Source organism: Ammospiza nelsoni, chromosome W (assembly GCF_027579445.1).
Source record: "Ammospiza nelsoni isolate bAmmNel1 chromosome W, bAmmNel1.pri, whole genome shotgun sequence".
Lineage (NCBI taxonomy): Eukaryota > Metazoa > Chordata > Aves > Passeriformes > Passerellidae > Ammospiza > Ammospiza nelsoni.
Window position 1 is genome coordinate 10,919,963 of NC_080668.1, and position 21,736 is coordinate 10,941,698.

Here is a 21,736-nt window from a genome sequence, read left to right on the forward strand (position 1 = left end):
ACACAGAAAGGAAAGCAATATTGAGCAGACAAAAGCTTTACAATGCAGCTGTATATACTGCTTTTAAAATTCCCGGGCAGCAGCAGGGAGCTGGGACACGTCCTGCCGAGTCGAGACAGACAAAGCCTCCCCCGCAGACCTGAGAGCGAGCTGCCTCCCTGCACGCCATGTGGCAAGCCGATACCGGGGCCGCCCTGCGCCGCGTGTAGAGAGCCCCCCCGCCCCGCACCGAGAGAGATCCCCCCGGCCATGTGTAGAGAGCCCCCCTCCCCCGCACCGAGAGCCGAGCACGCTGCGCTGCCGAGCCGGGGGGAAGAGCAGAGAGCAATCCCACTCCGGCGCGAATTCCAAAAGAGAGCAACACACGCGGCAGAAAGCTAAAGCCTAGAATGCAATGGATTCCCTCTGTGGGGCTGTGCAGCCAAAATGCAAAGGCAAAAAAGGAACAGAACTCGCGGCAGAGTCTGTTTTTTGAGCTTCTGCTCCACCGAGAGCAGAGATACTCACCCAAAATGGAAGCTGTAGCCGGCAAGGTCCAGGCAGGTCTCCTCACCGGAACAGGACCCCTCTACTATGGGCAGGAGAGGCTACCCTGTCCTTCCTCTGGAAAATCTGCTCACCAGAAAGGAGCTGGGCTTTCCAGAGGCGCTGAACAGTCCACGAAACTTCTTCTGGGATAAATCCCAAAGTCTCTAACTGAGAGCGTTGCAACCAAGGCTCTTTCAGCTGGATGCACGGCAGCCGAAACCTGCCCGAGGTACTGAGAGTCTTTCTGGGGCTGCAGAGTCGCTTTGCCCACGTTGGGACGCCAATATATTGGAATATGAATCCCAATATTACCAGGTAGATTGTGCCTGGGCCAGTCTGACCCTTGCTGCTGGGCCAAAGGCGGAAACTGTGGCGTACCACCCCAGAGACACCTTTAGCTTGCTGGTGGTTGCAGCTGGGCAGCTGAACAAGTCCAGGCTTGGTAGGAACTCCGTTTACCTCAGGAGAGAAGGCTTCAGGCTAATGGTGAGGAAGAAGGAGACGGATTCTGCCGGAGGGTTATATCCAGAGCTTTATTCCATGGTCACAGAGGCCTGAATCTTGGCAAAAGCTCCAACAGAATCCTGACCGCATGGCTTGATTCGGCTTTTAAGCTCAGGGACAGGGGAATGGGAGGGACAGGTGAGCCACCAACCAGGTGGGAGGGGCAGGGTCTCAAGGGACGAGGGACACCCAGACAGGCCAATGACCCCCAGGCCTGATGGGCATCCTTTGAAAGTGACGAACCACATCACGCCTTGCTGGAATGTTAAAACTGATTGACAGCCCAGCAGGGGGCGAGGGGGGAAGGGGAAGAGAGGTATTGCCACACCTGGGAGGTGACCTGGAAATCTAAAACAGGACATTACAACACACCGCAACATACACCCTTTTTCTATTTTTACATTTAATTTCTGCTTCCAATTTTTCTAGCAAATCCCTACCCAGCAATGGTTTGTGGGAATTCGGCATATGGAGGAATTGATGAGTTATCCAGTGCTTCCCTAGTGTAAATTTTAAAGGTTGGAAGAAAGGCCGTGCTTCATTTACTCCAGTCGCCCCAACAACATGTACAGTATTGTGATTCAGTTTCCCTTCTAAGGTATTTAACACAGGATATGCCGCTCCAGTATCTGCCAAAATTTTGATGTCATCTTTCCCCAGCTTAGCTACAACTGAAGGTTCCGCTGTGGGGGGTAGTGTTCAGTCCCCACCCCTTGGAGCTTGAGCTGCTTGATCTTTGTACTACTGTGAGTTGGGGAACTGGGGATTATTCTTTCAACAGGGGACAGTCATTCTTCCAATGTCCCCACTTTTTACAATATGCACGTTGATCTTTCTCAGTAGGGGAAGTTTTTTTGGGTGACTTTTCCTTAGCAGCCTTCTTACTAGGTTGGGATTTAACTCTTTCAGTTGGGTCCCTGTCTTGCAAAACCTTGCAGGAAACTTCTAGCATCTTATCTTTGTCTCGAACCTCCTCTTATCTTTTGCAGCTTTCTTCTTATATAGTTTGTAGCTTGATCCATAAACAAGAGAACCAGATGTGGTTCACCAATAGATGATTCAGGATCTAGATCTGTATATTTGATGGCAGTTTCTCTTAAACTATGTAAAAAAACAGCTTTAGGGACACCATGTTTTAACTCATGTACCACAAGGCTTTGATATAGTTTTAACCTTGCCATATGTTCTGGTATATTTGGATCCCACCCCGGGTTTTCAAGGGGAAATATCTGTGTAACTATGCCTTTAGTCAACCCATTTGCTATGCTAGCCTCTACTGACATGATGGCTTTATTAACCATTCGTCTCTCAGTGGGATCAAGTAATGTGTCTAACATAGAGTTCAAATCAGCCCAGTCAGGGTTTTGTGAATTCATTGCCCTTTCTACTAATTTTGCCACCTTATCTGGATTCTCTTTATATTTCCCCACAGTAGTTTTCCACTGTTCCAGCTCAGTAAGGGAGTATGGAACCTTAACATATATTGGCCCCTGGTTGCCAACTGCTTGTCATAACAGGGCTTGCAAAACCAGTTCTTTTCCTTTTTCCTTTTTGACCTAGTACGTTTGGCAATTGGGCTGAATTCTTTGATGGCTTTTCTCGCTATCTTTCCCCTCCTTCACCTGTTTAGGGCAGCAACCATCGCATCCTCCTCCTCAGAGCTACTTGAGCAAGACCTGTCTGACTTTGTTGAGTCTGTTGTAGTACATCTACTTTGATTAGTCTCTATTCTAGGAATCCTCAAGCATGACTTACAATGCTGCTTGACCTGGGCTGGGTGCCTTTGCACTTTGATGATGTCATCTCCTGAGGCAGCTCCCCAGTGCTCCGCGTTTCTATGGAAACTCACAGGCCTGAGAGCAGAATAGGCACCACTCCCTCCATGGGTGGGCCCCTCTCCGCCCTCTCAGCAGAAGGCTCTGCCCCCCTGGCTCCTCCTCTAGGGGCAGTGCTGGGGGCTGCACACACTGGCTGTTCCCTTCCCCCCACCTTCATTCCTTGCTGTGATGACAGCGGAGGTGGCAGCGGGGGCGGCGGCCCGACCGGTGTGTGTTGAGGAGCTGGGCATGAGCACCACTGGCCCTGCAGTCAAAGCGGCAGTGACTAGATCTAACTCCGCCTCCTCCTGGTTTTACCATTTGCTATTCAATATCGGATCTTCTTTTTTGCTTTTCCCCTCTTTTGTCTTTAAAACCAATATGTGCTGTTCCTTTTGTTTGCTGATGGGCTTTGCCGACATGCTAAAACCATAAAAAATCTAGCATATTCTAATTCGTCAAAATATTTGCCCTTGTGTATGCAGGATATCAAGCTTTATATTAGCCTCTTATCAAAGCGACTGAATTTAGCCCATGTCTTGTTGCTATCAAGATCATATGTTGGCCACATTTTTCCTGAAAGCCTGATAATTTTGGATTTAAAAAACAATGACTCTCCACCCATCAGGTCCCCCCAGTTTTTCAATATTAACCTGTGGCAGTGGGGTTTTGAAGTTTATTTGTTTAAGAATTTGTTTAAAATGTTGTAATTGTTTGTTCCTATTCAACCCTGTTCAGCTTTCCTAATAGTCTCTCCCTAAAGTTGTTTCCCACCTGTCTTCCCACCTTTCTCCATGTAAGTTATGATATTTCCAGGTCCTTCCCTGTCCATCCTCCAAAACCCTGCCCCTGAAGCTTGTCTGTCATAATTTTCTACACCCATTTATCTAGAAGCTTTGTTGTCACTTATCATATTTCCCTTCACTTATTGATATGCATCCTTCTCTTCCTCTTCTCTGTTGGTTTTATGTTTACATATATCCCCCCATACCCCTCCTATCTTGCCCTTGGTTCATTGTTAGGCAGTCTCCTCCCGGGAGACAGCTCCCCCCTTAAAAGCTGCCGTTTTTCTTTGTTTTGCGCCCTTTTGCATCTGCCCCCTCTTCAAGCCGCAATGCTGTAGCACCTGCGCTGCTCCCTGCATGGGGAGGAATAAAAACAGTTCAGAGACGCAAGCAAGGGGTCCTTCCTTCTTTCCTTTACCCTGATCCTTTGACATGGGTCCACATTTATCAGCCACTTCTGTCGGTTTGGGACCCCAGCCAGTGGCCGAACCGCTACCTCCTGCCTGCTGGTGGCTGAGGCAGGGAGCGGCCACTCCTGATGCGCGCTGAGGGAAAGGAGATCGGAGCACGCCAGTGACGGGCACCACCCCCTCCTCCCATGATCGGGGCACAGCGTCACTAACCCTAGGGGACTATCTCTCAGGATTTTGCTTTTACACTCACAGGAAAATACACACCCCATCTTAACACTTATGAGTAAGAAAGCCCGTAGAAATCAAAAGGACTGGGGAGAGAGAGTGAGAGAGCAAGCAAGAACAAGTAAGAAACAGAATTAGAACTCATGACCTTCGGAGCTACAGCACGGGACCTAACCCACTTTGCCACTGCTGGCCTCAGAAGAACACTCTCCACTTCAATGTTTAAGTTCTGCTTTTTCAGAGGGCGTCCCCTCCTAGCAGACAAGATGGAGAGTCAATGTAAAGCAACTTCACCTTGATTTGCAGAAAAAAACTCCACAACTCGTGGTGAAGAAGGTACGTATCTTTATTCAGCGCCAGGCGCATGCAGGATAACTCCTCAAAGAACATGCTCGCCCACTGAGAGTCCAGACCCCACCTTTGTCCCCTAACCTGTTGCATATGTTTTGTGTCGCAATAGGTCCATGCATATTCACTTATTAGCCCCGTTTCGCATTACAATTACTTCTTATCGGTCCCTGTGCAGAGGGTTGCCCATCTGTCTCCCCGGTATCTTGGCAGCCTCAGTTTTGGTTTGCTTCTTGTTTCAAGGTTCAAGGGGCCCCACTTATCTCCCTCTAGCTTGGAAGTTACCATTCCTTTCACCTTGTTTGAGGCAGTTTTGCGAGCTACAGGCTTTTTGCGAGCACAGCAAATTAACAGACTAAACAAGTTAAAACAACACACTTTACTTTTACAAGCCAGCTACAGACTAAACAATTCAAAACAGCAGACCTCATGTAAATCCAAAATGGATTTCTACCCCAAGTAAATTCCTAACCCTATGTCCCCATGTCTCAGCCTGGACCCCCTAGCGTCCATCCACACTAAACAAAACTATAAGTGGTTTCTTAACATCTAACTCAGCTGCTAAAACTGCTAAAACAAACAGGATACCACCTTTATTCAGTTACTCACATGCCTCTGTGCCAGGTCCAAGGATCATTCAGCTGATAACTTCCGTGAGAAATGTTTTTGTGATTTGTGTCAATTGGCAATGGAATCAGCAAATGCTTGTATCTGCTGTGTCAAAAGTGCATGCATTCCCTGGGATAACTACAAAGTTTTGAAACTTTTTGATCAAATAGCCAAATAAAGCATTGAACAAGAAAATAGAAGAAGTATAGTAAAGAGATGAGGTGGCAAAAACTACCGATGCTTGGAATAAAATAGAGGAAGCTGTTGTAAAGCTAAGGGATATTGCAACAAAGTGACTACATGCTTATGTATAACAAAAAGCTTGATGCACTTGTATGAGACTAAAATTATTTAGCAGAAACTGGTGAAGGGCCTCCCTCCAGACGACCACGAGCAGGACAGGAAACCAACAACCACCTGGAAAGATGATGAAATTGCTGATCCCAGCTTATTGATATTTGCTGATTCAGACTAACAAAAGCACACTGGAAAATGCTTTGTAGGCTTAAAAACAGTATATATACTCTGGTGAACTTTTAAGTGGTGTGTGCTGTTAGTGGAGCAGTGACTCCCCGGCCACCCAGTGCTGCTTGCTTGCTTTTATTAAAATAAAAGATGTAAAAATAAATTCTGTTGGCTATCAAGATTTTATATCACTTCTGGATCACAGCTGGGGCCCCCTTCAGAGTGCCAACAAGAGGAGGGGGCAGGAGCTGTGTGTTCCTCTGGCCCAGGGGGTTTTCCAGATGCCTCGCTGTCCCTTCACAGGGTGCCAGAACTGATGCCTAGAGAGGCTGACCTAGAACAGAGACTAGACAGAGTTAAAGGAATAAAGTAAGTATTTATTAAAAAGCCTTCAAAGGATACACCTTGGGCAGTACAAGAGCCTGGCTGGGGCTCTGCCTAAGATGGACCCAAGATGGATGCAAGATGGACAACCGGTCATGAGTTTTCACACTTTTATAAGTTTTGGTCCATTTACATTTTTGGGTTAATTGTCCAATTACAGCTTCAGATTATGAAGTCCCATCCTCCTGTTTTGCTCTCTTCAATTCGCTGTTGTTTATGCTTTTTGGGCCTGAGGCTGTAATGGTTGTCCTTGGTTCTCAGGCTGGAAAAGGATTGTTTTGTATAACTAAGCTGTGACATGGTGTAGGGGGACACAGTATGGGTAAATGAGGGTAATGTAGAATGTAATCTTATCCCCCAACAAGTTGCAGCTGGACCCTATTACTAAAGATTAGGAGCAGGCCTAATGTTAACAGGCCACACCTGTACCCAATAAGAACTAGTGGTACAAAAGAGAAGTCAGAGGAGTTAGAGAAGTTAGATGGCTGCTGCAAGGACCAGGAACTGTCAATGCTCAGAGGAGTTGCCTATAAGAAACATTGAGGAGGTATGAAACTTTGAGGCTATAGAACCCTTGTACCATAATGATAAAAGAACTCCTGATATATAAGACAACAGAACTCCTAATATATATGACAACAACATGGCACGGCAGTTTGTATAGCAGTTCACGCAGGCAGGGCAAGCAGGCAGGGTTGCAGTTTGCCCTGTTTGAAAGATTTACTGTGTGTTGTCTTTGGTGTTTTTGTTGATTGGTTTTAGGGTTTCTGTTATCTTCACACGATCAAAAACCCTAGTTAGTGGAAATCTGTGTAACCAAATGGAATCCTCCAAAAAGGATGTGTCTGTACAGACTCATTCTTGTGTGGAGTGTTTCAGCTTATCAGTGGTTTCAGGGGGTGTTGCAGAGGGAACTTGCCTTTGGTGTGAACAAGTGAATGATCTCCTCACACTAGTGGCTGAATTTAGAGAGGAAGTTGAAAGACAAAGGAGTATCAGGGAAAGTGAAAAGGAAATAGATTGGTGGAGCTCAGCCCTTCCGTTGTTGAGGGAGGCTCTCCAAGAGACAGAGGACTCTTATACCTCCCACTGTCAGGCAATAGAAGAACGCTTGGTAGATGAAGGGGAGTGGAAATGGGTCCCTTCTCAGGGAGGTAATAATAAAAACTCCTCCTGACCCCCATCCCCTAATAAGGTGCCACTTCAGAACAGGCATGAGCTCCTGGATCTAGAGAGTCAGGAAGATTTAGAAGAAAATTATCTGCCTCCCAATTGTGATTCATCTGTTAGACAGATCACCACTTCTAAGATCAAAAAGAAAAGAAGAGGAGTCATAGTGGGTAACTCCTTTCTGAGGGGGACAGAGGGCCCCATATGTAGACTGGACCCAACCCACAGAGAGATCTGCTGCCTCCCTGGGGCCTGGGTACAGGATATTACTGAGAGACTGCCTGGGCTGATTCAGCGCTCTGATACTCCAGGATGGCAGTGATGGGATTGAAAAGAGGAGTATCAGGGCAATTAAAATGGACTTTAGGGCATTGGGTCAGGTGGTTAATAGGACAGGGGCACAGGTAGTCCTTTTCTCAGTTCCTTTGGTGGCTAAGAAAAACAGTGAAAGGAATAGGAGAGCTCAAATTATTAACAAGTGGCTTAAGGGTTCATGTTACCGGCAGAATTTCAGATTCTTTAATCATGGGGCAACTTTAACAGCACCTGGCCTGCTTGGACCAGACAGGCTCCATCTTTCTGTTAAGGGCAGAAGAATTTTACTTAATGAACTGGCAGAACTTGTAGAGAGAGCTTTAAACTAGGTCTGAAGGGGGAGGGAGATGTAGCTGGGTTGTCTGAAAGCAGGCCCAAGGGTGGTAAGCCTGAGTTAGGGGTGAAATCAGTAGCCCAGCTGAGGTGCATGCATACTAATGCACACAGTATGGGTAATAAACAGGAAGACCAGGAAGCCATGGTGCAACAGCAGAGCTATGATGTAGTCACCATCACAGAAACATGGTGGGATGACTCACATAGCTAGAGCACTGCATTAGATGGCTACAAACTCTTCAGAAGAGATAGGGAAGGGAGACAAGGTGGAGGGGTGGCTCTTTATATTAGGGAGGGTTTTGATGCTATGAGTTTTGAAACTAATGATGATGAAATTGCATGTCAATGGGTACGACTTAAGGGGAAGGCCAACAAGGCTGATATCCTACTGGGAGTCTGTTATCATCCACCCAACCACGAAGAAGAGGTAGACAACTTATTTTATAAGCTGTTAGAGAATGTTTCAGGATCATCAGTCCTTGTTCTTGTTGGCAATTTCGACCTGATGGACATCTGCTGAGAACATAATACAGCAGAAAAAAAGGCAGTCCAGGAAATTTTTAGAGTGTGTGGAGGACAATTTTTTGTTGCAGCTGGTGGGTGAGCCCACCAAGGGAGGGACTATGTTAGATCTGTTGTTTGCAAATAGAGATGGACTGGTGGGAGATGTGGTGGTTGGAGGTCACTTGGGGCATAGTGATCATGAAATTATAGAATTCTCGATATTTGGTGAAGTCAGGAGGAACATTAATGAGACTTTTACACTGGACTTTCGGAAGGCAGACTTTGGCCTATTTAGGAGGCTTATTCAAAGAGTTTCTTGGGAAGCAGTCCTTAAAAGCAAAGGAGTTCAGAAAAAGTGGATGTGTTTCAAAACAGAGATCTTGAGGGCACAGGAACAGACTGTCCCTATGTGCCGAAAGATGAGGCGATGAGGCAAACGTCCACCCTGGATGGGCAAGGAGGTTTTGGAGGAACTTAAGAATAAAAAGAAGATGTATCATCTTTGGAAGGAGGGTCAGGTCTCACAGGAAATATTTAAGGGGGCTACTAGAGCATGTAGAAGATAAATTAGGGAAGCCAAAGCTCAGTTTGAACTTAGAATGGTGACTTTGGTTAAGGATAATAAAAAATGTTTTTAGAAATATATTAACCACAAAAGGAAGGGTAAGATCAGTCTTTGTTCTTTAATAGATGCAGGAGGGAACTTAGTAACTGCAGATGAGGAGAAGGCAGAGGTGCTTAATGCCTTTTCTCCCTCAGTTTTTAGTGAGAAGATGACTTGCCTTCAGGAAAACTGCCCTTTTGGGTTGGTCGATGGTATCAAGGAGGAGAGTGGTCCACCCGTTATTCAGGAGGAGGCAGTCAGAGAACTGTTGAGCCACTTGAATGTTCATAAATCTATGGGACCAGATGGGATTCATCCCAGGGTGATGAGGGAGCTGGCAGATAAGCCTGCGTAGCCGCTCTCCATCATTTACCAACAGTCCTGGCTCACTGGTGAGGTTCCAGATGACTGGAAGCTGGCCAATGCGACACCCATTCACAAAAAGGGTCGAAAGGAGGATCCTAGTAATTACAGACCAGGTAAGACAGTGGAGCAATTTATATTAAGTGCCATCACGCAGCACTTAGAGGATGGCCAGGGTATCAGACCCAGACAGCATGGGTTTAGGAGGGGTAGGTCATGTTTGACCTACTTGGTCTCTTTTTATGACCAAGTGACCCACCTGTTGGATGCAGGAAAGGCTGTGGATATTGTCTATTTGGACTTCAGCAAGGCCTTTGACACTGTCTCCCACAGCATACTCCTGGAAAAGCCGACAATCCGCGGCTTGGACAGGAGTACTCTTTGCTGGGTTAAGAAGTATCTGGATGGCCAGGCCCAGAGAGTGGTGGCATACAGTGCTGCATCCAGCTGGTGACCAGTAACCAGTGGTGTCCCTCAGGGGTATGTGCTGGGGCCTGTTTTGTTCAATAACTTCATTGATGACATGGATGAGGGTATTGAGTCCTTCATTAGTAAGTTTGCCGATGACACCAAGTTGGGAGCTGTCCGAGTCTCTCTGAGTACCACTGAGTCCCTCTGAGTACCACTGAGGGAATTCCAACCAGCCCCGACATGGCGGACAGTGGGGGGGGGGGGGCAGCACTCTCCTGTGCCCTGTGAGTACGGAAGGCAGCTAGGCTGATCGCCTACAGCAGAGGAGACGCTGGAACAACGGCAAAAGATGAAGAGGCCAACTTATAGCAGAGGTTAATCCAAGGTTTATTTCAGGAGCTCCGGGGAGCCCTTACAACCTCAGGGGGCCTCCTGCTGAAAGCCCCGGGAGAGGTGCCAAGGTTACATTTAAAGGGAGGTAGAAACCTAAAGTAGATAACATTTTACTAACCAATAAGAAAACTTCAGGTATGGATACTGGGGGAATTGACATTTAGGACAGCATATGGGGTAACACTTGGGAGACTGACCCCTAGCCTCTGGCTAATGACTCAATGTCCTAGACCAAAAGTTCTAGATGGAGAGGATGGGATGCCGAGTGACTGACAGAGAGCCAGGGTGGGGATTTGGGGATGATCTCAGCAAAGGAGAGGGATTACACAGGTAGAGGGAGGGGATACAATCTGGGGTAAACCATTTGGGGAAAATAAGGGGATACAAAGACAAAACCATTATAAAACATAAACACACACTACAACAGGGGGCATGTGTTGTTCTGTTGGAAGGGAGACAGCTCTGCAGAGAGACCTAGAACAGTTGGATGGATGGGCAGAGTCCAATGGGATGGAGTTTAATAAGTCCAAATGCCAAGTCCTGCATTTTGGCCACAATAACCCCCTGCAATGTTATAGGCTGGGGACAGTGTGGCTGGACAGTGCCCAGGTAGAAAAGGACCTGGAGGTACCGGTCAGCAACAGACTGAACATGAGCCAACAGTGTGCCCTGGTGGCCAAGAAGGCCAATGGCATTCTGGCCTGTATTAGGAACAGTGGTGGCCAGCAGGAGCAGGGAGGTCATTCTTCCCCCGTACTTGGCACATACGAGGCCACACCTTGAGTGCTGTGTCCAGTTCTGGGCCCCTCAGTTTAGGAAGGATGTTGAGACCCTTGAGCGCATCCAGAGAAAAATTACAAGGCTGGTGAGGAGCTTGGAACACAAGCCCTATGAGGAATGACTGAGGGAGCTGGGGTTTTTTAGCCTGGAGAAAAGGAGACTCAAAGGTGACCTTATCGCTCTCTACAACTTCCTGAAAGGTAGTTGTCGTTAGGTGGGGGTTTGTCTCTTTCTCCAGGCAACAACTGTCAGAACGAGAGGACACAGTCTCAAGCTGTGACAGGGGAAATATGGGTTGGATATTAGGAAGAAGTTTTTCACAAAAAGAGTGATAAAATATTGGAATGACCTGCCTGGGGAGGTGGTGGAGTCACCATCCCTGGATGTGTTCAAAAAAAGACTGGTTATGGCACTTGGTGCCATGGTTAAGTTGAGGTGTTTAGGGCATGGGTTGGACTTGATGATCTTGAAGGTCTCTTCCAACCTAGTCATTCTGTGATTCTGTGATAACATTCCTATTTTACCCATTAAGAAATCAGATGGTACTTATAGATTGGTACAGGATTTGAGAGAAGTAAATAAAAAGACTACTGACCCATATTCCATAGTTCCTAATCCATACACCTTTTTAAGTAAGATACCACCTGCACATCAATGGTTCAGCATAATAGATCTTAAGGATGCCTTTTGGGCTTGTGCCTTAGCTGAGGAGAGTCAAGACATCTTTGCCTTTGAGTGGGAGGATCCTAATATGGGAAGAAAACAATATCTTAGGTGGATGAGATTACCCCAAGGGTTCATGGAATCCCCAAATTTGTTTGAGCAGGCTTTGGAGGAGACCTTACAATCTTTTACACTAAGTCCCAAAATAAAACTCATACAATATGTAGATGATTTGTTACTTTGGGACAGAAGAAAGAGAAGTTAAGAAAACCACAATAGACCTCCTAAATTTTCTAGGATCCCAGGGATTGAGAGTACCAAAGAAAAAAATCCAGTTTGTAGGACAGAAAGTCCAATATTTGGGTCACATAATTAGTAGAGGCAGCCAACGCTTACACACAGAAAGACTTACAGGAATTGTCTCGATAACTAAACCAAAGACAAAGAAAGAAATCAGAAAAATTTTAGGATTATTAGGATATTGCCAGTTGTAGATCGAGGGATACACCCAAGCTTTAAAGTTTTTGTATGAAAAATTAACTGAAGAAGAGATAATCTGGACAAAGGAAGATGAAAGCAGGTTTGGGAAATTGAAATAAAAATTTATAACCACCCTCAGCCTCTCCACTCTAGAAAAACCGTTTTACCTATTTGCAAATGAGGACAATGGGCTGGCCCATGGGATCCTAACCCAAGATTGGGGAGGATCTAAAATCCTGTGGCGTACTTATCTAAATTGTTAGATCCTGTTAATAGGGGATGGCCCACGTGCATTCAAGCCGTAGCTGCTACATCACTGTTAGTGAAGGAGAGTAGGAAATTAACCTTTGGGGGAAAGTTAAAAGTGTATACTCCTCACTCAGTAAGAAGTATTTTAAATCAAAAAGCTGAAAAATGGCCCACAGACCCTCAGATACTCAAGTAGGAGTCTATCTTAATAGACCAGAATGGTCTGGAATTGGTCACAGACGAACATTTAAACCCAGCTCACTACTTATATGGGGAGCCAGTTGAAGAATTAGAATGTAACTGCCTAGACATAATTGATTACCAAACCAAAGTGAGGGAGGATTTAACTGACCAACCTCTCCAAGGAGGGAAGACTGTATATAGACGGCTCCTTGAGGTGCATACAAGGGCGATGGAAATCCGAGAATGCCATCATAAATGGACAAAAGATGATAGAAGCTGAAAAAGGGAAATTGCCCTCAAATTGGTCAGCCCAGGCTTGTGAGTTGTATGCTTTAGTCCAGGTTTTAAAGCTGTTAGGCCACGAAAGAGGAACAATCTACACTGAGTCAAAATATGCCTTTGGTGTCGCTGAAGGACACGAAAGAACACAAGCACACCACTGCTCTCAAGATGAAGGAAAAAAGGGAAGTTTTATTCTCTGACTCCAATATTTATAGTTTTACAAAAGTGACAACGGATTGGAAGGTGACAGTGACACCTCTGCAATGACACTGGTCAAACCAGCAGTCCATCAACTCTCTCCTCCTCCATAAAGGAATGCCAAACAATGAGTTATTTACAGAAAGTGTGTGAGAAAGTTCACTACAAGAATGTCAACATCAGAAGGCTTAGAAAATCTTAAAAAACCAGGGTGACAGTTAAGCTTAGTTTTTTTATTACAGTACCAAAGTTGAATATTTCAAAGTTATAAATTCAGCTTAGAGATAAGATTTAACTTGCAACTTTTTTACAAATTATTTTTCCTGTTTACAAACTGTTTTTTTTGTTTACAGAGTGTTTTTTCTAGTAGATAGAATTTTCTTCAACAGTTTTAAGACTTACATGGTTTACTCTTTTTAGAGATAAGTTGTCACTTGTAACCTAAACACTAAGAAATTCTTGCCTACAGACTCTAAACCAATATACTGCACCTTCACTACATATGTCATGCAAATTAAAACCATGCTGTTTTACTGTTACTGTTTGCTAGGGATTCCTGCAAATAGATGACAGCGAACAAACCACAATTTTTAGTAAAGACAAAATGGTGAGATGATGCAGTAGTATAATCAAGTTATAATAAGCAGCTCAGCTCAACTCCATGGAGCAGCCTCTGGGCTGACTGACAGAAGCTCACAACCAATGGGAGCTCTCCTAGGATGCACTGTATTGGTTCAGAGTCTAGGGGCATAGAGATAGACCAATGAGCTGTCTCAACCCAGGGGTTTTGGATGGGCTATTGTCCTGGATTGCCAAGCAAATTGTATTCTATTTTCCATCTCTGTGGCAGTTGTCTTCTGTTTAGTGGGCAGTTTTCCTTATCTCTTCCACAACCACTCCTCCCTCTGGGGAGATGTCTTCTCATAATAGCCTATTCAATATCACTGCATGACTGATAAGAACTATAGCATCCCATTGTGAGATGTTCCACCCAGAGGGAGGAGCCAAGAATTCTTACCTGGATATAATCTTGAAATTCTGGAACACCAGCACAGCTTCTCCACTGGATTTCCCAGAGGAACAGCTGCCTCTTCCACTGGATCTTCAGAGGAAGACCACACCCTTTCTACAGAATCCCTGCTCCAACAGAACCACACCTGACACTCCAGGAGAACTGCAGCCACAATTCCAATTGGACTGCTTACCAGCACCCTGACCAACAGGCTGTCAGGTTGTGTTCTGACTCTGTCAGTGTTGTATTGGTTTACTGCATTGTTTATTTTTTATTTTTTTTATTTTCTTCTCTATTAAAGAACTTTTATTTCCTGCTACCATATTTTTGGCCTGAGAGCCCCTTAATTTAAAATTTACTGTGATTTGGAGGGAGGGGGTTTACATTTTCCATTTCAGGGGAGGCTCCCACCTTCCTTAGCAGATGCCTGTCTTTTGAAACCAAGACAGCTATAAAGGGTGTGAGACAAAATAAATGAGGCTGTTTGCTGATGACCCAGGGAGTTCTGTCCTGTGTTACGTCTCAGACATATGCAGATTCCACTGTAATAGGCAAGGGAAGAGGGGAGAGGATCCTTCTTACTTGCTTTAGGTTTATCTTAATTAGCCAATCACAGGTCTTTTCAGCAAGGCTCACCTTCATAATAAGCTAGAAGGAGAAAGAAAGTAAACAAGTGAAGAAAGAAAAAAAGAGGAAGAAAGGAAAGGAGAAAAAAAATCCTTTCGTTTCTTCCTGAAAAGCAAAAACAAAAATAACCTACTTGCTATTCTGGAACTCCCATACTACAGGGTCGGCTCTTTTCACTGCCATGTTTTGACTCTTTGGTGCCTCTTGGTTTGGAGCAACTGTCAAAAGCCACTCACAAGGGCTCCTGAGACCCCTGCATAACAGAGACAGCTCTCGACCCCGGCAGCGCCCCACAAGCCCCAAATTATGGCACCCAGTGGCAGCTCCTTGCTGCCCGTGGCCCCTGTCATCTGCGGCTCCCACTGCTAGCAGCCCCACACCTCCAAACTCCTCTGGCCCTCGCCGCCAGCAGTCCTGCACTGGAAGACCAGCAGCTCTGGTCTCCAGTGCTTCTGACTGCCATAGTCACCCTCAGTCGGGTCAGCACCTCTGAAAGTCACCATGCCGGGCACCGCCAGACCACTATCACCTGGTCTCACAGCTTTATGCTGACGGGTTTTATAGGGGTGCCACTGCATTTCTGCACCCTGGTCTGGGGACACTCATACCTCTCGGCCAGTCCCCTACTGCCATCACTGCCATGTGCCCTCACAATCAGTGCACTGGGCCTTCACTGCCTCCCCCCACCCTTGTTGAGAGCAGCTGTTCATGCCACTCCACATTTCCCCACACCCTAGCTTCCTTTGTGCCAGCGGGTAGGAGAAATCACCACAGCTCTGTTTGGGGAAACCCTGCTTGTAGCTCCCGCTGCCAGCGACCCCACTCGCGGCTTTTTTTTTACCCTTCTCTTGTTTGCATCTCACCAGCTACGGGTCTCCTGCCTCCCTTTTCTCTACACCCCTCGCCTGGGAGACCCCATGCATCCCTTTGTTCTTGGCCCCCTGCCCAGGAAACCTAGCACCACTAGGCTACCACCAGACACCCCTGTGATTGGCATTTTTCAGTTGCCGCTACCAGCGGCAGCACCCCCTCCCAAGCCTCAGCTGGCAAGCTCTGGAAGTTATTGCTCTGACTGCCCACCAGAAGCCCACCACACTGATTGCTGTGTGTGCTGCCACTCCACATGGAGCGTCTTTGCAGTGCCCCCTCCGCACTGGTGGGCTGGGAAAGCTGCTGCGATGCCTCACCCCAACACGAGTGTGGTCTTCACTGAATGGCAACTTTCGCCATCACTCTAACACCCTTTAAATCTGGTGACCCTCAATCGGACATTTACAGATGCTCTTGGGTCTCTTTAATATCTATCACATGGGCCCCACCAGCCACAGGGTCTCCGCCTTCTAAGGGGTCCCTGCTTTCTTCTTCTACGTGTCCCACCTTAAATGCCTAACAGCCCACTTGTCCTTAGGCTCCAACGGACTCCCAGAATGGATTCCCTGTGCGACTCGCCTGGAGCTGAAGTTTGTACACCCGGATTACAGACAAACAATTTGTCCAATGTCGCCCTGGTTTTTTGAGATTTTCTAAGCCTTCTGATGTTGACATTCTTGTAGTGAACTTTCTCACACACTTTCTGTAAATAACTCATTGTTTGGCATTCCTTTATGGAGGAGGAGAGAGTTGATGGACTGTTGGTTTGACCTGTGTCATTGCAGAGGTGTTACTGTCACCTTCCAATCCACTGTCACTTTTGAAAAACTATAAATATTGGAGTCAGAGAATAAAACTTCCCTTTTTTCCTTCACCTTGAGAGAGGTGGTGTGCTTGTGTTCTTTCGTGTCCGTCAGCGACAGTCCAGAACAATTATGAGGATCTTCTAAGTTTCATACCTACCCCAAGCACACTCCCGAAACTACGCCACTCACACTTCAAGCATAGTCTCTGCTCTAATACTAACAAACCTCTAGATCTGCAGTTTTCAGGGGCTTTTTCTCTTCTTCCCCTCCTTTCTTTAATTATCCAGTCTTTGTTGTCTCTGGAGTGTCAACCTGCAATCACCGATGGTCGTTCAATCTGCCAAATTTAGCTGGGGTGCACCATTCATCCGAAATCTCCTAGGGCCACAGAGAAGAGGCTTTATATCCCAAACAAGTCCTCCATTTGTGTGAAACAACCCTCTATTTTAAAATTTTAAAAGGTTTATTAAACCTTATAAAAAAATACAACAAAGGACTGAATAAGGAAAAATTGCAGTGCTGGGAGTGTCCGTGATTATCAGCCATGTGCTCATCTACAAAATGGATGCTCTGCCTTTTATATCCTTATCCCTTCCCAAAGTTTTGTTAGTCAACTCTTTTTCTGTCATCCATTGGTGGAGATTGCTTTCTTACATCTTGATTGGAAATCAGGTGTTTTTACACCACACCTCCTGGTAACAAGCTGGCCCTCTCTAAATGTCCTGACTACTAAGGCTATTACCAGGAGGAGGGAAAAGAGCACTATGGGAGGACATATTACAATAACATCACTATGCATCTTAACATACACATAACATTCACCCCTTAATTGTGAGACCCAACCATTACATTACAGACATAAACAAAGTAGGGCTAGTAGCAAGGAAGGGGGTTGAATTGAGACGGGTAATTACTTTATCACCTGTGTTTCTATGTGGAATTCCTGTCAATTATGCTAATTTGCTAAACTAATAAAATTGCACTTCCCCTATGTGATGCATGCATCATCAGTGCATTTCAGCTTGTTCTGCACATGCAGGGACTTTCATTAAATGTTAACTCCATTTTATCACCTAACCTCGTCTGACTCTTGATTTTAGGGGCTGAAAAGGCAACAACCTTACGTTTGATGAACTGATCTTAGCCCCCATTCCCAGTCTCCCTGCAATGCTGGGGGAGGAGGTAGAGCTGGGAAGGAGGGAGGTGTGAGGGGAAGGTGTTTCTTAAGGTCTTATTTTACTTATCATTTATCTGCTCTGATTTGATTGGTAATAAATTCAATTACTATCTCTAATTAGAGCCTGTTTTTGCCAATGATGGTATGCAGTGAGTGATCTCTCCTAGTCCTTAGCTCATGAACCCTTCACTATATTTTCTCTCCTTTGTCCAGCTGCAGAGTGGAGTGGTAGAGTGGCTTTGGTGGGTACCTGGCATCCAGCCAGCATCAACCCACTACAAGTGGTTTAGGAATGATATTTCTGAATTTTGTCTTCCCACTGAAACCCTGCTCCCTCCCATTCTCCTTCCCCATGAGGCCAGCTGGAGAGGATAACTGGAGGCACAAAAAGGTAAAGATCACAGAATGAGATATGTTACTGGAAACAGCAACAAAATAAGAAAATTAACAGAAACAGCAGTGTCCTAGGGTGACATTATGATGCTTGTATCCTCATTCGTGTGTTCTATTTATGCTGGATGTTATGTTCTGTGAATTCAAGACTGGCTCTGAAGAGAGAATGCTTTGTTTTGTTATCAGCCTGCTCCCCCACAGCTGGCGGGACACACAGATGGGGCAGTACATAGTGAGGCTTTTGATTTTTGCTTTGCTTTTTTCTTTGCTCTTGCTCTTGCTTCTGCTTTGCTCCTGCTTTGCTCTTGCATTTGCTTCTGCTCATTAGTTAGTTTAGCTAAGTAGTCCGAATTTTCCCTGGACTGTTTTTTCTTTCCCTTTTTTTGGAACTACTCAAACCTGCTTGGACTGGGACCTGGGAAACACCAAGAGGTTGCACTTTGTGGCCTTCAGCAGCTATTCCCAGTGCCAGAGGGACTGATAACAAAGCAGCCACTCCCAGGAGAGACTTTCTGAATTTTTCATCTTTTTTCAGAGCGGTGAAAGAGTGTTGTCAACTGGTATTGTTCATTTTGTGTTCTGGCAGGTGTTTTGCCTGTTAAATAAACAGGTTCTTTCCACTTCTCTCCGAGGAATCCTGCCTGAACTGGTTGTGGGGAGGGGCCATGTAGGTTTGCTTTCTGGAAGGGCCCCCTTTGGAGGTTTTCTCCCAAATTTGCCCTAAACCAGGACAAATTTATATATTACATATAAATAAATAAATATTAATAACCAGGTGTACAAGGGAAGTGAACAATTCACACATAATTGTTCACCACACAGAGCCTGGCAGTACCCAACCACACGGCCACACAACATGATCTGGAAAACACCCTTTTCCCCATCCCCAGAAAATTATGTGGTGTGGTATAGAATAACCTCAGAGTCCTGGCCATGCCCCCTCCTGGCTACTGTGAAAGTTAAATCTATCCTGGCCAGAACAAGGTCAACATTCTATGCTATTGTCCTAACAATCAGAATGTTTGTGACAAAACATGCTTATTCCTTGTCCTCTACAGTGATGAGGTCACATTTATATTGAAAATTATCTCAAAGCTACTAGGGTTTTGCAGCCAGTAGTGGGAAATAGTCCTTGCTTCTTACTGTGCAAAATAGAATAATAGACTTGTTTAGGTTTGAAAAGACCTTAAGGCCATCGAGTCCAACCTTGTCTTGGTTTGAAAGACAGGTGTCTGCCAAGGAAGGCTGGAACCTCCCTTGGAATGGAGAATATGACTCCCCTTGCTCTGAATTATTATAACTTTCAAATTAAAGGGCTTTCAGGAAAAGATATGGGGTAAGGAATAACAGTTCCTTACTAGAATGTATATGTATAACAAAGTGTTGGGGTTTTAGGAGTTCTCCTTGCGTTTTTTTTTCCTCTAAAGGAATTTTCCCCCATACTTGTTGCTAGGAGACAATAACGACTGGATACTTAACAGAGACAACAGAAGTTGTCAGTGCAGGGCAGGGGTGCAGCTAGCTATTCTCTCTTTACCTGAGGTTTCCTGTGTAGGGCAGAGATACCATGAGATTTGAGGCTGAGAAAACTGAGTTGAGTGCAGTCCCTAGCTCTCTCTTGGCATTCGGAGGACAGTTGGTGCTGTTGCTTGGGGAAGGGAATTTGCTGCCACTGCTGTAGTCCAGCCCAGTCCTGTTTCTTCTGCAGTGGGGTTAGCCTCTGCTCATGAGAGCAACCACTGAACTGGGACCTTATTAACACCTTCCTCACTAAAAGAGAGACTTTTCACCATCTGCTCGGGTGCCTGGGATCCTGAGCCTACCTCTCCCTGTCCTGCTCGGAGGCAGGCTGCTGCCCCACCCCCACTGCTTCTTTGGCATTGCCCTGAGCTTTCGCTACACTGTAGCCCCGCATCCCCTGCCTGCCTGCCGTGATGCCCTGCAGTTCTAGCTACAGCTCCGGAATTTCATACATCTCGTCCACCACCCCATGATTTTTGCTCATTCCTGCAATCCCAGCTTGCTGCTTCCAAGAGTCCTGCTGGGGCACTGGGATTGACTGCCCCAGGGGGTTTGTGAAGAAAGCCTCTCTTCCATCCCTTCCCGTCTCAGTCAAGTTCACCATTACCACATGCTCCCCAAGCTCACACTGGAGCGTCCCCTGCAGCCATGGGGGAATCATCACACCTGCCCTGCCCACCAGCACCCCTGCCATCTGTTAGCATCACTACACCAAAGGGGAAAGTGCCTGCATCCGAGAAGGCTGTTACTGGCTTTCTGATTATGTTTGTTGTAAATGCCATAGTTGTTGTTGTTTGTTTGCCTCATTATACATACTAGTAAAGAACTGTCACGATCCATCCTTACCAACAGGTTTAATGATGGTTCATGGATTGATCTCAGGGTGCAAAAAAAACCTGACATGGCACAGGGGATTTACAGTAACAATCCAAACAAATGCACCTTTATTGAATGACCGCAGCAAAATGTGATAGAGGGATTAAGGGAGAGAAAAAGATAGAGAAAGAGAGAGAAAAGAGAGAGGGAGAGAGAGAGAGAGGGGGATATAGCTGCCAAACACAGAGATGAAGTCATTTGGTCCAGTCCAGCCAAGGATCTGCCTGTTATGTTGGGGAGATCTCAAAATCTCTAGCTAACTCAGAGGTTTTAATTATGATAACTCTATTGAAAATTGCGAGGGGGGAGGGGGAGGGGAAACAGATACAATAAGAAATAGATGTAACAGGTAGTCCATGTTCTCAGCAGTAAGCGAGAGCCGTTGTCTTCTTGGTCCAGTGGTCACAACCTGAAGGCAAACATCTCAGTTTGGTTAGCTTGCCTCCCCCACACACCTCCCCTGGGTTAGGAGTTTCAGTCCCAGTCCCTGGAAGGAGGAGAGGGGCCTTTTCACACAGGGGTTTCATGTCTCAGTCCTTGATGGAGAGGCCTCTTACATCTCAGATTGTCTGTCACGGTGGTTGCAAATGAATGAGAGGGGTCTTCTGCAGGGGACCACCCAGAACTCAGGAGAAGTCCAGCCAGGCCGAGAGGTGGGACAGCTTCCAAGGCTATTGTTGCAAAAAGGGCACAGTGCCCCTTCTTCTTCTCATTGGGCTCAGTGTAGCATACAGCAAACACACCTGTGCACAATAGCTTAGTAATGCTCTCAGGTCTCGAGGCCCTTGGCGTGTAACTTTCTCCTACAGAGACAGAGATTTTATACAGGGGAGGTCTTTTCTTCAGTGGTCCCCCAATGACAATCATGACCCAGATGAGGGATATTTCGGACAGACTCTCACAAGAACTGTTATTCCTATTGTCATATCTTTGCCTCAGAGGCCCTTAATTTCAAGATTATAATAATTCGGAGGGAAGAGGTTTACATTTTCTATTCCAAGGGAGGCTCCTGCCTTCCTTAGCAGACACCTGTCTTTCAAACCAAGATACAAGGCAAAAAAAATAACAACAGTGGCAGCAACAACAAACAAAACCTGAAACCCAGTAGCAGCCTTCTCGACTGCAGGCACTTTCCCTTTTGGTGTCATGATGATCTCGGCTGGCAGGGGCGCTGGTGGCTCCCAGCTGGGCAGGGAGGGTGCAAGGATTCCCCCATGGCTGAAGGGGGGCACTGTGGGACAAGTTTCAGCAGTCTCCCTCCATGCAGTAATTGCAGATGCAGGCAGCAGAAATGGATGAAAAGGCTTCCTGTATGAACTCACAGGCATAGCTGATCCCAGTTCCACCCTCTGGATAGCAAAAGGAGCTGTAGCAGGGAAACCTCAGAGTAGCAAGCTGGGAAGGCAGGGATGAGCAAAGTCCCAGAGGGGTAGATGAGATGTATC